The 8,428-nt window shown below is 40.4% G+C and overlaps 1 non-coding gene across 1 annotated transcript; it reads left to right on the forward strand.

The window, feature by feature from the left end:
• The first annotated feature begins 358 nt into the window (after positions 1-358).
• LOC133082770 (U6 spliceosomal RNA) lies at positions 359-462 on the forward strand. The gene has a single exon (XR_009698999.1). It is a non-coding gene; the product is annotated as a U6 spliceosomal RNA (small nuclear RNA).
• The last annotated feature ends 7,966 nt before the right edge of the window (positions 463-8,428 follow it).

The following is an 8,428-nucleotide window of genomic DNA, read 5'->3' on the forward strand; positions in this document are numbered from 1 at the left end:
ACTTAGCATATTTTAAAGGTTCATCCACATTGTAACATGTATCAGTGCTTCATTCCTTTTTATGTCCAAATAATATTCCATTGCATGGATATACTACATTTTATTTATCCACTTGTCAGTTGGTGGACATTTGAATTGTTTCTACCTTTTGGCTGTTAGGAATAATGCTGCTATAAACATTCATGTGCAAGTTTTTGTTTGTACATATGTTTTCATTTCTCTTGGGAATATACCCAGGAGTGGAATTGCTGGGTCATAGAGTAACTCTTGTTTAACATTTTGAGGAGCTGCCAAACTGTTTTCCAAAGCAACTACACCATTTTACATTTCCACTAGCAATGTATAAGAGTTCTAATTTGTGCTCACTTCAGCAGCCCACATACTAAAATTGGAATGATTCAGAGATTAGCATGACCCCTGTGCAAGGATGACATGAAAATTCATGAAATATTCCATATTTTTTTTTTTTTTTTGGCCACACAGAATGGCTTGTGGAATCTTAGTCCCCCAACCAGGGACTGAGCCCAGGCCCTTGGCAGGAAAGTGCAGAGTCCTAACCAGTGGACCACCAGGGAATTCCGTATTCTATATTTTTAAAAAAGAGTTCCAATTTCTCCATATCCTTGTCAACACTTATTTTTTTTAATATTTATTTATTCGCTTATTTATTTTGGCTGCACTGGGTCAGTTGCGGCACGCGGGATCTTTGTTGCAGCATGCAGAATCTTTAGTTGCGGCATGTGGACTCTTAGCTGTGGCATGCATGCAGGATCTAGTTCCCCAACCAGGGATCGAACCCGGGCCCCCTGCATTGGGAGCATGGAGTCTTACCCACTGGACCCACAGGGAAATCCAACACTTATTATTATCTGTCTTTTTTTATTATAGCCATGCTTGTGGGTGTGAAGTAATATTTCACTGTGGCTTTGACTTGCATTTCCCTCATGGCTAATGATGTTGAGCACCTTTTCATGTGTTTATTGATCATTTGTGTATATTCTTTGGAGTTGTGTCTCTCTAAATACTTTGCCTGTTTTTAATTGGGTTGTCTTTTTATTGAGTTGTAAGAGTTCTTTATATATTCTTGATACTAGACCCATAGGAGGTATATGTTTTTCAAATATTTTATCCCATTCTATGGGTTGTCTTTTCACTTCATTGATGGTGTTCTTTGAAGCACAAAAGTTTCTAACTTTAGAGGAGTCCAGTTTACCTATTTTTTCTTTTGCTACTCATGCTTTTGCTGTCATATCAAAGAATCCATCGCCAAATCCAAGGTCATGCAGAATTACCACTATATTTTTTTTCTAAGAGCTTTATAGCTTTAATTCTTCCAGTTAGTCTTTTGATTCATTTTGAGTGAATTTTTGTATATGGTGTGAGGTAGGGGTCCAACTTCATTCTTTTGCATGTGGATATACAGTTGTCCCAGCACCATTTGTCGAAAAGATGCTTCTTTCCCCATTGAATTTTCTTTGTACCGAATGCTATCTTTAAAGTGCTGAGAGAAAATAACCATCAACTTGGAATTTTATGCCCAGATAAATTATAATTCCAAAAGAAAGGTGAAAACATGACATTTTTAGAAAACAAAAACGGAGAAGTTTTACCAGCAACTGACCCTCACTTAAGGAACTCCTTAAGGGATGTACTTCTGCAGGAAGGAAGGAAGGTCTGAGACGCAAGAAGGAATATTTTAGCAGCAGCATCTGTCATGCTAAAAGAGCAACCCACATCCGCAGCCACAGCATCCTGAAGCCCACCAGACAGTCACCCCCAGAGCCAGGTTCTCTGTGGCAAGATTCAGGCTCTCTTTTTGTGCTGCACATATTCCTGGGTAATAACAGAAAACTCGAATGACCCCTGGCTAGCACACTAAGGGATCACAAGGAGGATGGCTTGCAGAGGAAGCCTGCCAAAGACCAGCTAGCAAATTGCTTATCTCCAGGGAGGCGAGAGAAACAGATCAATCAGAACCCACAATCAGAGATGAGTGGTGGGTGGCCTGTCCATCTGTGCAAGCACACCCTGTGAGCCCTGTGAGTTGTAAGGAGATGGTATCTCTCCCTTCTCCAAGCTGCCCTGGGATGCTTAGAATCAAGACCCGTTTCCACTTCTAGGTGGTAAAACCCTAATCAGGCACAAACCTTGTGTCTGTCACTCTCTCTTCTCCCATCCCTTCCTCCCACCTTACTGTTTTCTTCCTCGTTTATAATACAACACTAGATCTACTCTGATCACAAACTTAGTCACCTTTCTAAAATATTTTCTACACAATCCAATGGTATTTAATACCAGTAGAATGGACCTTGTGTGCTGTGATCACAAATCAGACAAACCATGTGAGATTTCCAGAATTCAGTTGAATATCATTTTAATATCTGGAAGTATTGAGTGGTCCTGAGACCATGAAAGAATGCAGAATTCCTGTAAAGTTCAAAGGTCTTTACACCTAGGCAGGAAAATATGAACATACCTTTTAAGCGTTCAAGAAACAAAGACTCTAGTGGGGTACTCAGCCTAGGGGGGTGCTTGCTGAATTAGGTGAGAAAACTGAAGAATTAGGTAATGTCAGGGACCCATGACCACCCCTTGGAGTTATAGAATCATTGACATAGCAACTCTAAATGTCAATGCAGATTCTTTTTGCAGCCTCAAACATGCTGAGAAGATGATATAATGGTTTCCTTAGTGGGAGTGAGCGGAATTGCCCTGCTCTCTGCCTTTCCAGAGCTCATGTGTGGCCAAAATTTCTGGTCAAAAGTAACTTCATTTCACTGGGATGATAACCTTGTTCCTTAGTGGATAACATCTTTTGACCCAGCAAAAATTTCTAATTAACTTTAGAAATGTTTAAAAGTAGCCCATATTTTCTTATAAAGAATCTGGGCAGGGCTTCCCTGGTGGCGCAGTGGTTGAGAATCTGCCTGCCAATGCAGGGGACACAGGTTCGAGCCCTGGTCTGGGAAGATCCCACATGCCGCGAGCAACCGGGCCCGTGAGCCACAATTACTGAGCCTGCGCGTCTGGAGCCTGTGCTCCGCAACAAGAGAGGCCGCGATAGTGAGAGGCCCGCGCACCGCGATGAAGAGTGGCCCCCGCTTGCCACAACTAGAGAAAGCCCTCGCACAGAAACGAAGACCCAACACAGCCATAAATAAATAAATAAATTAATTAAAAAAAAAAAAAAGAATCTGGGCAAATCAGGCATTTTATGTACTTGTAATGTTTAAGAAGATTTAGCCTATTCAAGTAAAAGCCATGTGATTCTAACTTAAAATATGTAACTGATGTAGACTTAGAATTTTAAGTTGAAATTGTACAGTCTTTGTATGGTACTAGAATATCCAGGAAATTTTTAAGTTCACTGGCTTTGAAAGTTTAATTTGTTTGATTTATGTTATTTAATAAATCTAAAAGAGACATGTACCACAATGTTCATTGCAGCACTATTTACAATAGCCAGGACATGGAAGCAACCTCAGTGTCCATTGATAGATGAATGGATAAAGAAGATGTGGCACATATATACAATGGAATATTACTCAGCCATAAAAAGAAACGAAATTGAGTTATTTGTAGTCAGGTGGATGGGCTTAGAGTCTGTCATACGGAGTGAAGTAAGTCAGAAAGAGAAAAACAAATACCGTATGCTAACACATATATATGGAATCTAAAAAAAATATATAGTTCTGAAGAACTTAGGGGCAGGACAGGAATAAAGACGCAGATGTAGAGAATGGACTTGAGGACACAGGGAGGGGGAAGGGTAAGCTGGGATGAAGTAAGAGAGTGGCATGGACATATATACACTACCAAATGTAAAATAGATAGCTAGTGGGAAGCAGCCGCATAGCACAGGGAGATCAGCTCGATGCTTTGTGACCACCTAGAGGGGTGGGATAGGGAGGGTGGGAGGGAGACACAAGAGGGAGGGTATATGGGGATCTATGTATACATATAGCTGATTCACTTTGTTATACAGCAGAAACTAACACAGTATTGTAAAGCAATTATATGCCAATAAAAATGTTAAAAAAATCTATTAATATTTGAGAAGGTTTTGTTCATTCATACAGGTGAAATACTTTAAAAGGAAAAAGAATATATTAAGTTTTGATGCAAGTGGCAGTCTCAAGGGGCAGGTTATGACTATCATTATTGGTCTCTTACCCCACAGCCATTCTCTTACAAAATCCAGATTTTTTTCATTTATGGAAGGCTTTGTGACTCAGGAAAAGCTGGGCCCCTCCCCATCCCAGGAGTGGAGCTGGGGGTGAATCCTGACAAATCAAAGCTAATTGCAGTAATTCCATTCCCCTTGCCTGGGATTGGTTCAGGAAAGGAAGTGTGATGCAATTTTGACCGAAGATTAAGATGGAGAAGTCTGCTGGGAGGCTTTCCTTTCAAAGAGGAGCACAAGGAAAGAGATAAGACTCCTCCCTTCTGGCCTTGGAATGTTGTGTGAGGATGTGATGCCTGGAGCTGATACAGCCATTTTGTGAGCATGAGGGGAGGCACTGACAACTGAGGATGACAGAGCAGAAATGTGGAAAGAAGCTTGGTCACTGAGCCTCCAAATTAACCAACCATCATAGGGTATTTAAAAAATACATTCTCCTTACTTGTTTTTTAAAGTTTTCATTCAGTCCCTGTTTTAGTAACTCCTCTTCCTGTTTTAAGGATTCCCCTTCAGTTATCATTTATCTTGCATCTTCCCCTTCCTACATAAACATTTGCTTATTCTTGCTGATTTAAGTGAAGGAAAGGATATTTTCAAATCTCCAAAAGATAGAGGTATTTGGGCTGTTCTTTTTTTTTTTTTTTTTAAATTGAAGTATAGTTGATTTACAATGTTGTGTTAGGGCCTATTTGTTCCTGTTACTTTCTAATTTTATTGTATTATGGTCAGATAATATGGCTTATATGATATCTTTTGGGAAATATATTCAGATTTTCTTTGAAAGCTAAGTCTTGGTTAATTTTTATAAATTTTCCACAGTTGTTTCAATAGAATATGTATTCTCTGTTGGGCACAATGCTTTATCTATGTCTATTAATTGTTGAGGCTGGGGACATCTTAAAGGCTTCTTTGCTTATATGTCCAATACCTGAACTGGGAAGACTTAGCACACCTGGCAGCTGGTATGGCTGTGATCCTCGGGCATCCCTCTATCCCTATACGGTCTCTCTGCATGGTGGTTTCAGGGTAACCGACTTCTTATATGGGGGCTCAGGACTCTAAAGGCATGTGTTCCAAAAGGGATAGAATTAGGCAGAAGTCTTATAGACTTTTGTGATCTAGCCTCAAAAGTCACGCAGCATCACTTCTGCCAAATTCTATTCATTAGAATCAAATCTCTAAGGCCAGCCCATGTTAAAAGAGAGGGGAATTAGATTCCATCTCTCAGTGTGTCCAAGGATTTGCAAACCTGTTTTAAAACCACACCACACCAGCCTAACGTGTCTAAAGAGCAGAAAGGACGTGGGCATGTGTTTCTGGCCCCATCTCCAGCCCCTCGGCTTTTCTTTCTAATCTCTACTTGCCAGCATCTCCCAGGCTTCCGTGTCACTTCTTTTTTTTTTTTTTTTTTTAATTTATTTATTTATATTTGTCTGCGTTGGGTCTTCGTTGCTGCGCGCGGGCTTCCTCTAGTTGCGGCGAGTGGGGGCTACTCTTCGTTGCGGTGCGCGGGCTTCTCACTGCAGTGGCTTCTCTTGTTGCGGAGCATGGGCTCTAGGAGCGCGAGCTTCAGTAGTTGTGGCGCGAGGGCTCAGCAGTTGTGGCTCGTGGGCTCTAGAGCGCAGGCTCAGTAGAGCGCACGGGCTTAGTTGCTCTGCGGCATGTGCGATCTTCTGGACCAGGGCTCGAACCCGTGTCCCCTGTATTGGCAGGTGGATTCTTAACCACTGCACCACCAGGAAAGTCCCCATGTCACTTCTGTAGGCAACTCTGCCCTCATTCCAAAATGTTGCCCCTCTATTGTCATGCTTGTACTGTGTAACCTTACTACATACCCCGCTTTTGCTGAGCCCTGTTAACCCCCAGAACCATGAGGAATAATATTAAAATGATTGTTGTTTTTTTTTTATTAAACTGAGGCTCAGAGAGCTAAGCATTCTTTTCTTTTTTTTAAAATTTACTTATTTGGTTACACCAAGTCAGTTGCAGCAGGCGGGCTCCTTAGTTGCGGCTCGCCTACTCCTTAGTTGCGGCATGCATGTGGGATCTATTTCCCTAACCAGGGATCGAACCCAGGCCCCCTGCATTGAGAGCACGGAGCCTTAACCACTGTGCCACAGGGAAGTCCCAATTGTTATTTTAAGTCACTAAGTTTTGAGATGATTTGATAGGCAGCAGTAGGTCACAGAAAACCACTGTCTTATTTTGAAGGCTGGTTTCCTAGCACAAAGGTTAGAGGAGGGACGCTATCCTGGTCATTCGGAAGGGATGAGGGCCCAAGTGACTCCACCCCCTGTGAGGTTGTACATTTCTTCAGCTGCAACATTTTGGCCAAGACTAAGAAATCTTATTTATGTGAAAGTATTTTCATGAGCCCAACACCTTTCTTGATGCTTACTGCTTACTGCAAAACTTAAGAATGAACAGACTTCTGCCTGGAAGCTTTGAAGTTAAGTCTCTTTTTTTAAATTGTGGTAGGAACACTTAACATGAGATATACCCTCTTAAATTTTTAAGTGCACAATACAGTATTGTTAGCTACAGGCACAATGCTGTACAGCAGAGTTCTAGAACTTCATCTTTTTTTCTTTTTTTTTAAAGCTGTGCTGCGTGGCTTGCGGGATCTTAGTTACTCAACCAGGGATCGAACCCGGGCCCTCGGCAGTAAAAGCGCCGAGTCCTAACCACTGGACTGCCAGTGAATTCCCTAGAACTTCTTCATCTTGTGTGACTGAAACTTTTTATCCATTGATGGACAACTCTCCATCTCCCCCTCCTCCCAGAATTGAGTCTTAATTGAATTAATTTTTTTAATTAATAAAGCATAGGAAAAATATATCCCCATTTTATGTTTAACAAGTATCTAATCTCAACAGTAAAGTAGCCAAATGTATAAACTTCACATTTCTCATTAAGAAATTCTTGAAGTTTGAGACTATAGAAGACCAAAAAGCATACGCTGAATAATACATTTTCACAATGGTTTCTTCCGGATGCCCACTATTATTGCCAATAAGACCCCAAAATAAATATAAGTTAAACCACAAAATAGGATGGCAAACTTTAACTAATTTCAAAGCTTTCTTTGAAAACTAAAGACATTAGAAAATATCGAATATGTTTTAAAAAATTTTTTTAATTGAAGTATAGTTGATTTACAATGTTGTGTTAGTTTCAGGTGTACTGCAAAGCGATTCAATTATACATATATATACATATGTATTCTTTTTCAGATTCTTATCCATTATAAGTTATTACAAGTATTGAAGATAATTCCCTGTGCTATTCGAATACATTGTTTAAAATAAGACAAATTACAAGATGATAGATTTGGTAATAATCATGTCTCTCACGTGCCTTTATTCACCCAGGCATTCATATTTAATAAATACTCTTTGAGTGCCTAATATTAATAATAATCAACATTTTTGAGCCTTTTTATATATCAAGCATTATACTAAAACTCTGTATAGCATCTTGTTCTAATCCTTTCAACAGCCTGTGGGGTAGATTATTTTCTTTATTCCTGTTGCACAGATGAGGAAACTGAGGCAGAGAAAAGCTAGGTAACTTGCCCAGTTACTAAATGGCCGTGCCCAGATGGGAGCTCTGGCCGTGTGCCCAGGACTCTTCCTTTAAACCTCTATCCTCTGCTGCCTCCATGTGCCCAGCGAGAAACTCAGGTGCTGAGCTGGAGAGCTGTTTAAGCAAGCTCTTCACTTCAGGGAGCTGAGGAGATCAAAAAGATCAACCTAGCCCAGGAACAAACAGTATAGATGCAAACTTGGTAGGACAGGTTTTACCAGTTTGGGGTTAAATAAGTTCACTTGGCCTTTGTTTTTTTAACATTTTTTTTTAACATTTAACATTTTCAAACTTACACAAAAGGAGAGAGATTAGCAAGCATAATGAACCCTCAAGTACCCATCACCCAGCGTGATTAGTATCCATTTATAGCCAATCTTGCTTCATCTATACCCCACCCACTTTTTCCTTCCCCCACCTCCTCCCTACTGAATTTTTTTTGGCTTTATATATAAGCAATTGTATTTATTTTTTAAAGTTTATTATTATTATTTTTGGTCATGCTATGTGGCTTGTGGAATCTTAGTTCCCCGACCAGGGATTGAACCCGGGTCCTCGGCAGTGAAAGTGCGGAATCCTAACCACTGGACTGCCAGGGAGTTCCCTAACCCATTTTACTTTTTAAAAAATTGAAGTATAGTTGATTTACAATGTCAGGTG

Source organism: Eubalaena glacialis, chromosome X (assembly GCF_028564815.1).
Source record: "Eubalaena glacialis isolate mEubGla1 chromosome X, mEubGla1.1.hap2.+ XY, whole genome shotgun sequence".
Classification (NCBI taxonomy): Eukaryota; Metazoa; Chordata; class Mammalia; order Artiodactyla; family Balaenidae; genus Eubalaena; species Eubalaena glacialis.